Source organism: Pollicipes pollicipes, unplaced genomic scaffold (genome assembly GCF_011947565.3).
Source record: "Pollicipes pollicipes isolate AB1234 unplaced genomic scaffold, Ppol_2.1 Scaffold_4219;HRSCAF=4965_pilon_pilon_pilon, whole genome shotgun sequence".
Lineage (NCBI taxonomy): Eukaryota > Metazoa > Arthropoda > Thecostraca > Pollicipedomorpha > Pollicipedidae > Pollicipes > Pollicipes pollicipes.
Window position 1 is genome coordinate 10,261,419 of NW_023596448.1, and position 9,253 is coordinate 10,270,671.

Sequence of the window (9,253 nt, forward strand, 5' to 3'; positions counted from 1 at the left end):
ATAAATATAAAAACTGATGCTTTTCTGACAAAATTTTGTTATCAGCTTTTTGACTTAAAATCTGTTCATGTGAGCGCTTAAATGGTGATATTCATCTTGCAAATGTAATTTAGAAGACACTTCTTGAATTTTGCACTCCTGCATTTTGGGGGGCCTTGGCCCCAAAAAACTCCCGAGAGTATGTTTTGGCCCCCCAAACATTCCCAGAACTTCATAAAAATTTCGTCTACTTACCGTCTGTTTTAACTTTGATGGTGTGGTATCAAACATTTCTTTCCGTTTCGGAAAACAGCTTCATGAAAAAAGTTGGCAGCTGTTTGAATATCAAAACAAAACGCATGTTGACGCGGCTTGGTCATACTTGGCGCAAACATCGTGTTTGGTGAGTGCAATGGATCTCGGATCCCACACCAGCCAGCTGGCGACGAACGGTTGGCCCCCTAAGCTCCACCCTAGGTCCCCCCACCCCCTGGGTGCGCAGTCAAAGGTTTGGTAGCCGATAAGTTCCATGTAAACTGAATTTCGGTTGAGTTGCTTTGTACCAGGCTCGTGACTGGCTGGTGACAGGCCGGTAATTGGTTGATAATTCGGTTGAATGGTTTTGATTGGCGGGTGACAAGTTTCAGCTTGACACCGTTGATAAAGTGGCAACGAGCTTTGATTGGCCTACGGCAATGGCAGGAGTCCAATGCCCAATCCTATAGATCTGATCCGTTATGCCGCAGTGGTTCATCGATAGGAAAACACACCGAAACATGCTGAAGCGCTCATCACGTCTTCATCTTCCTCACGCGAAATAGGAATGTACGCTCTATGTGGTCAAAAATGTATCAGCATTACCTTGCAGCAGGTAGCAGCCCAACGAGACAGTCGCCGTCCCGTTAGCTCAGCTGATTAGAACGCCTGCCCTCCATTTCACCCCGTTTGGGTCGCTTCAGGCGTTCGCTATTTGCCCTTGACAGTAACGACCTGCGGCAGGTGGCTGTGGCCGCGCTGAACGTCATGTGACGTCAGAGCGCAGGACGGACTGCACTGCGGCACGTCAAACTGAGAGTCCCACATTTTCATGAGGTTTTGAGCTGAAATGAACTTTAAGAGCCTTTTTGTTTCTGAGCTTGACGCACGCGAACTTATACAGGTTATTTCAAGGTTGCATGGGCATGTATGACGTCACAGAAACGCCACACGTATACTGTCGGCCCGATACGGGGTCAGCAGCGTGACGTCACGACATCACGGAGATGTCACAGATGTCCCCGTGACGACTCCGTCGCCTCATGGTGACACATGCTTTGCTTATTCATGGCAGACTTCGGCCGACTTCGCAGCCGGAGCACCCCCAGGCATCGTCGCCCGGACAGAGGCTGCTCGAGGGCCCAATCACCTGACATTTGACCTTTGCCGGGTCGGTGATTTCCGGCCGACCAGCCGTTCGTCAACTGATAAACTCCGACGAACCCGGCTCGTGAATGCTGATTGGCTCCTCGCCAGCATGTGAAGTCGCCCGACCGCCTCCCGAAACCAGGGCGGAGGTCACGTGACCGATTAAAACAAACTTCCGCGCTCAAGTTGTGGGTGACTGATGAGGCCCAGTAAAACTGTCTGCGCTGCCTGGTGATGACAGCTATTGGAAACATGATGGGAATCGTGTGTGGAAATAAGACAGCGTTCTAGTGTGGCATAGATAGTCTTGGTGGAGACCACCAAACCCCTTTGCTGGCGAGATGGCAGTCCTGCAGCTCCGCAGAAGAAGACCAGATCGGCGAGATTTTGCCATGCGTGTCCCCCAAATATCACGATTTAACTCGCCACCCAAAAAAACTTTTCCGTGACATCAATTTGAGCCCAGTGCAAAACAATACTCGTCTTGCTCTAAAGTTCCTTGACCTACGCGACCCCAATGCGATGCATTATTGCCCTAAAGTTCCTTGATCTACGTCTGGCCCACATCTGCCCAGCTCGCCTGGTTTAGGTGACTTCTGTGTACCATAGCGTCGATGTACACAACTGTACCACAAGGTATCATGGCTCAACTCCTGTGCAATTTTCGCGCACAGAAGGCCACTGACTTTTTGCTCGTCTAATTGTGCTGCAACTTTTGCTATTTCCTTTTTCGTTAGCTCGAATGTGTTAAGATCGTAGCGCAACAGATTGATGATTGGCCTGGCCAGGGATATGATTGGGTTTGCCAGGTTTGGCTGCATCCGTCTGCGGGTAAGTTTTATCATGGTTGACTTGCATTTTTTGCCAACCATCGTTCTTCATTATCACGCGCATAGTTCTACATCTGCCTGTGGCAATTGCATTGCATCATTACCATACCATTGCCGCACAATACCCAGGTAACTGTCAACACCTGGTACAAGACATTTCCAATTGTATTTGCAGTTCAGTCACTTGTTGTTATCTTTGTTACTGTGGTATTGCCATCGGCAGGGAGGAAAGCTTGACTTGGCAGGCGCAAGTGTTCAATTTGGTTATTTTACACTCTGTGTCATATTATGCGCATATCCCACCTGTGCACCGAGCAGCGATATCAACGGTTCTTCGCGACATCCTGGTCCACTACCCAGCCGTCGTGCTGAGCGACGTCCTGGTCCGCTACCCAGCTATCGTGCTGGGTGACCTCCTGGTCCGCTGCCCAGCCATCGTGCTGGGCGCCGCTACCCAGCCATCGTGATGGGCGCCGCTACCCAGCCATCGTGCAGGGCGACGTCTTGGTCCGCTACCCAGCCATCGTGCAGGGCGACGTCTTGGTCCGCTACCCAGCCACCGCGCTGGGCGACGTCTTGGTCCGCCACCCAGTCATCGCGCTGGGCGCCACATGTGTCGGCGCGCTAACCGACGCAGCCCCCGGACAGTATGCTGTCGGCTCTCTGCTGATCCGTCCCGGGCTGCTGGCGCCCAGCCGGGTCGCGCCCCGTTTCTTGCTGACCGCTGCATCGACCGCGGGCCGTCATTGCGATGGCTTCTCCACGGACACCACACCGACTCGGAATCACTCAGAATCGACCCCGCTGTGATCGTGGATTGTCCGGCATTGTATCCGGACCATGGCCGGCATGTATAGCCGTCAGATAAAAACCCGGGGGATCGCACTCATTCCGACGTACAAACCGATGACAGACTTAACTGGTGACGTTGCTGCTGACGTGTCCGCCGGTCACCAGGCGCGCTGGAGGTTGGGCCAGCGCCATAAACTAGTCCAGATCTGCGGCACGCAGGCGGCAACTTGGTGGCAGCGTCATGGCCTGTCGCACACGCTGTCGGCGGACTGCACCCCGCGTAGCGGAAGGCTTGCACTGCGGGTGACCAGCCAGGTCAGGTAGCTGATTACCTGGAGCCTCCCATTTAGGAAGTGGCACACTGTGTGTGCAAGCAGGCTCGCCACCCGCCTCATGTACCCTGCCACGGACCTGCGGTGGAGCTACGCGTTGTGGGATGTCTCCGTGACCCAACCATGGTGACGCTGGTCACACAGTCGTCGGGCAGCTTGTGCTGTGACTACAGATAGCAGCAGGTCCGCCTGTGTCACGACTGCTCTGGAGAGCACCAACGCCAACTGGTAGCCGCCGATCTCTGCGCTCCTCGGCGTCCCCTAAGCTGGGGTCAATGGGGATGAGCGGTGCTGCCAATACAAACAGCCCCACCCTACATCTGACCGGCCGGTGCGGCTGATGAGATTGCTGTGCCGCTTGGCTTGAGTCCGCGTGACCGTCGCAACATATTTTTTTGACCGATTTGATCGAGACGCAACTTTTCAGCCCGCCATCCCACCAATTTCTGGCCTGCAAAAACCCGTGGGTTTTCGGCTGGGGTATAGACCAGACCTGGTGAACTTTTGCGGGTCAAAACGTTAGTGGCCAAAATAATATATGTTTTGCTATTCCTTAGGTTTTCATTTCATCCCAACATTTAAAGGGGATGTTCCAAAGATATTGAAGTAAGCATGATATATGATGGAAAAAGCTTACTTGCAACTATTGGTAAACTTTCAAGGTTTAAAAACGACGCTAAGTAGCAAAATTGTAAAGTTTTTAAAAATACGCCCCAATACGTCATCGTTTGATAACGTCATGGAAACGCTTTGTGACAACAGCAATGCTTGGTAGCATCTGGCAGTAAGGCCTAAAGAAGAGACCTAAATACCTCGAAACGCACGAAAGCTGACGCCAGTCGGCCATTCCCGTCGCGAGCGTTGTGTCGGGTGACAGATTAATGAACGGCTTTTTTGTGGATTTTTGTCTTGGTGCTGGTCGTAAGAAAAGCTTTGGTGGACTGTTTGACATACGTAACGTTGCGATCACCAGCTTTTATGGCCGATTGATAATATCAACGCACGGTACGCTGTGAAAACTGACTCACAATGTCATGAATCTCGTACTGAAACCCGCCAAGGACTGTTGAGGATGGCAATTCTATATTGTCGACCTATCCTTGCCTGCAGTGGTGTAGTCCTAACATTATTATCATGTAATGTGCACAGTAGTTACTTTCTGTATTATTTGTAACTGGGAATCCAGTTGCATGCAAAAATTAATAAAAGTGTAACATTGCTATCAATTGAATGCCAAAGCATTCTCATTGCTATGGTGAAGATAGTACGGTTGAGCTTCCAAGAACCTACTGAATCTGTTGCTTATATTCATCTGAATGCTTAATGTGCCGCCAAACACAAAGTAGTCATGAAGCAAACACACGTTCGTCTTTTACAGCAAGAGCACCAGTCACAAAAAACGCATAGCAGACAGGACACACCAGAAAAACAGTTTGCACGAATTGAAAGCTTTAGGCAAAAATCCACTGAAAATTTCAAGAACAGCGACCCAATTTTTCAAAACTGTACCCTGATTTCATAAAGCACCAGTTTGGTAGGTGCTTTATATAAATACAGCTGCACGCTGCACTTGGCTGTCTTAGTTCCCACATAAATATCACAAATTACAATCAATATCCATCATTTATAAAATGCGTGGGAAGCTGTGAGTCTTTTATCGTCCCAGCTTCACTCGCTTGTTAATACAGTCAGCAGTTATTAGCTTATCAAATGTACAATAGTTGTCGAGACTGAAAAAGTAGCTGCGTAGAGTTGGTTTATCAAAGCCTGAAGAATGCGCAAGTTGCGACCACGGCTAGAAGGCACTTACACTATATGATTTTCTCTTGCTGCGATTGTTACTAGCTGAACAAATTTGTCATAAGGGTTTTTGTTCTGTGTAATTTATTCATTCTTTTCATGTTGGTATTGCATACAGTTCTGTGGGAGAACACCTTGTAAACATATGACGTCCATGAGACATTTCTTAAAGATCGTAAGTTGCACTCTGCAGGCTTTGTGTACTGTGGGAAGAGTGACTTAAATGAATTATGTAAGTCTTGGTCGTTTTCATGAAAGCCTTTTTGCAGATGCAACAAAGGCTCATGATTTGTAAAGACATTGCTAAATGTCAATGACGCCACTGGTTGGGCAGCCAGTAGTGGACAAAATATTATTTCTTTCCTTGTTTTGATGGCTGCATCACAGAGCCATGCGGCGGCCGTTGAAGGCTGGGACGTGGATAGTGGTGTGAGAGAGACGATGGATAGTTTAAAGCTGCCATGCAGTTTTTATGCTGTGTGGCCACATGATGTCTCCACTCAACGGCATCAAACGCCACCTACGAGGCTGACTGTGGTTGTTCAATGAGAAATATGATTTTGTAGAAATTGTGACGCAGCGGAATGGTGATTTAGCTTATGTGTATTGTAATGAACTGGCATTTCCCATGACTTGAAACAACCAGTATGCTTTCTCAGTGCAAAGCGACGAGTTGAAGCATGCGGGCTTAACACGCGCTCGGGTGTAGGGTCAGTTTGACCTGCCCAAAAGTTTTTCACTTATGGATTCGGAACAGCACGGCATGGCCGCGCCAGATTTTGCATGACAGTAGAACAATCACTAGTGGATTGTTTGGTACCAAACATTTAGAAGAAACTTGTAAGGTTGCTGACCTGCGGCAGGTCAAAATCAGGCCATGGATTCAGCGAGCCTGATTTCTAGGGAAACGTTCAATCTAATGCATCAACAGAGTGTTAGACGAAGCTAGACATCACTAAGACGCTTTGTTAGAACACACAACAATCTCAAAGAACAAATTACATCGACCTTGGGGCTCAGATATGAATGTCAGATCAAAGTCAAAGCCAACCTGGTTCATTACTTCAGAGGTTGCTGAATGCAGTTGTTCCTGGTGCTCATTTCGAATTCGTCGATAATAGAAACCGCATTAGACATCTTCCATAGACTTCTCAAAGGTCAGGATAAGTCACTGGCATAAAGTGGCTCAGATCAGCATTTCATTTTTAGGAGCACGCTCTCTAGCGTGATCTTCGACGCTTATTCAAATGCAAAGCCCAAAACAGTCTTGTATTATTTTGATCACGATGACCTTCAAAAGGCCAAACAAGATCACACTAACCTTTAATGAGGCGCCCGACAGTTTGGACACAAAGCTGAAGTTTGACCCTGTTTGACCTGATTAGGCTCAAAGGTCATTGTCTAGGAGCACGAAATGGTGATACAAGGTAATTCACGTGTTGGTGCCAACACAACCTGTGAATTTGGTGTCTCTAGCTTTCTTAGTTTCAGAGATCTCAGTGGGGTCAAATTGGGCCTCTTACGAGTGAAGGATATTCAACTACCCACCCGGGCGCGTGTTAAATAAAATATCACACCTTTAGGGCATATTTCAAAAACATGTTCAAGTGAAGCCTCAGGACAAGTTAAACCTTAGAAAAGCGTCGGGCAGTGCCACTGCGACACCGTCAATACATAAAAAGGATACCAGTTTAAATTATTTTCGAGTCAACTTACGCTGCCAACGCCTCGTAACAGCACAACCATTCTTCCATACAGTCACAACCACTGTCGTCATGGCAACCTGCATGGAACCTCTACCGGTGCGAATAAAAGAACTTTGTGGTTAGCCCAACGAGCGACAAAGGTCTGACACCAAGAAGTGCATTGGTTTGAAGTTTGAACCAGTACGACAGTGAGCCAGATTGAATCAGCGTGTTAGTATGGACCATGTGGTACTCCAAATCCCAAAACCAAATTGCACCTCGGAAAAGCCACTGTGGTAAACGCCATTTGAGAGAAACCAAGGCCGAAGTGCAACGTTTCGTTGAATTCGCGGGATAATGATTTCACGCTTGGATATCTTTTTTCGGAACAACATGTTTTAAGCTTCTAAACATTTATCACACAATAGTTTTGACAACTTAGATTGTCGCAAGCATTACGAAACACACATGTTGGAAAAAAGACAACTGAAATGTGCAACTGTTATAGTCGTGAACAGCAGTTTAATGAGATTTCTTCTGCAGGGGCTGCTGCTTCCAATCAAAATTCTAAGCTATTCAGAAGGATTTTGCAAGAACTGATATCAAAACTGGCAAGAAAACCACGTCTGATATAACATTAAGCAAAAAGTAAAAAAGTGGTATACTCCCATTAAAGTTAACACGCGCCCGGGTGACCGGCTAGATACCCTTCGCTCGGGTGGGGGGTCAATTTGCCCCTCCCCCCTGAGATCTCAGGAACTAAGAGAGCTAGAGACACAAAATTTGCAGTGTGTTAACCTATACGTGAACTCACTTAGGTCAGAGTTTGAGGTTCAGGGATACATAAAGTTTGAGAACAGGGATATCGTAGATACTCTAAGGAGACAGTTCTCTCCAGTTTTTTTTAAACAAAGGAGTCCGTTTGTGATCTCCCTGGTAATAGGCCAAATCTGACAGAAGGCAGTCTTGTAGATTTGACGGTTACCGAGGGTCACCGTCATGGTAACCACCGATGGTATGGCAAGGGGATAGTTTGAAGGGAAATCAAGGCTGATAATGCGGCCAGACCTGACCAGTTGGATGGTAGATCGCTGAATGAATGTGCTAGTGCTTTACCTTGTGCTCGTATACTAATATTTGATAGGTCGCTGATTTTTGCCAGAAGTACTGACGACTGATGCAATGCCAATGTAGTACCGATATCTAAGAAGGGAACCAAAAGAATGCCAGACTAGAGGCATGCCAGTACTATCTCACTAGTGTGCAAGATGTTAAGGAAATTCATTAGGGCTGGCGTTCAGTTACGCTTCGATAGGCATCAGTTGATAAATAGTCGTCAGCGTGGTTTTCTTTCTGGTGGGCCCTGCTTGACAAATCTCTGGAGTTCATGGAGCATGTACTAGTCAGGTAGAGAAAGCCAATAGTTTGGATGATGTTTATCTGGATTTTAGTGAGGTGCCACACCAGCATCTCTTACGTCAGTTAAAATTGCATGATATAAGGGAAACAATCTTGCTGGATAGGGGCTTGGCTGCAAGACAGGAAACAAAGAATAGTGCTCAATGGCACTAAATCTCAATGGGGGCTAGTGCAGAGTGGGGTTATACAGAGGTCAGTATTGCGCCCTTTGTTCCTCACTTTTTTTTTAGATAAGTATTGAGATATAATTAGAAAGTAAGGTGCTTAAATTTGCAGACGGCGTCAAATTGATATGGGTGTCGAAAAATGCAGACCAGGTGCAAGTTAAGTTGAAGACACTAGTGAAATGGGCTTCTCTGTGGCAGGTGTCATTTAATTGTGATAGGTGTAAGGCGATGCATATGCATAGATCTGGCAGTGGGGGCACTACCTAAGAAATAGGAGATCAAGAGTTGGACCAGATCGAGGACGAAAAGGTCTCAGAGGTGATAATTTTTAGAGATTTGACGGCTGAAAAGCAACGTGGGGCCGCTGGGAACAAAGAACGCGGGATTCTGAGACTTATCAACAGAAATGTCTATTAAAAGAGTAGAGATGTTGTCAAAAGTTGTAAGTAGCTTGTTTCAGATCACACCTAGAGTATTGTGTACAGACCTGGCCCCCATGCCTCCAAAAAGATATAGATGGGCTGGAGAGAGTACAGCGAAAAGCAGCTCGGATGATAAATGAAATTCGCAACTTAGAATATTATAAGTCTTAACGCCTTGGAGTTGCATTCACTGAAATATCGTAATATAGAGGGGATTTGATAGCGGGTTTGTAATGTTATGAGAGGGATATGCAAGGTAGATCTACAAGGAGCGCTGGAAATTAGGCTGAGACTTGGGGGAAACCAGTTTCTGTTAGCAAACATTAGGGGTAAATCTATGAAGAGACAGGTTTCATTTAGTCAAAGGCAATAAATCATTGGAATGGGCCGCCAGACCACGTTATAGTACGTCTCTCCCTAGCA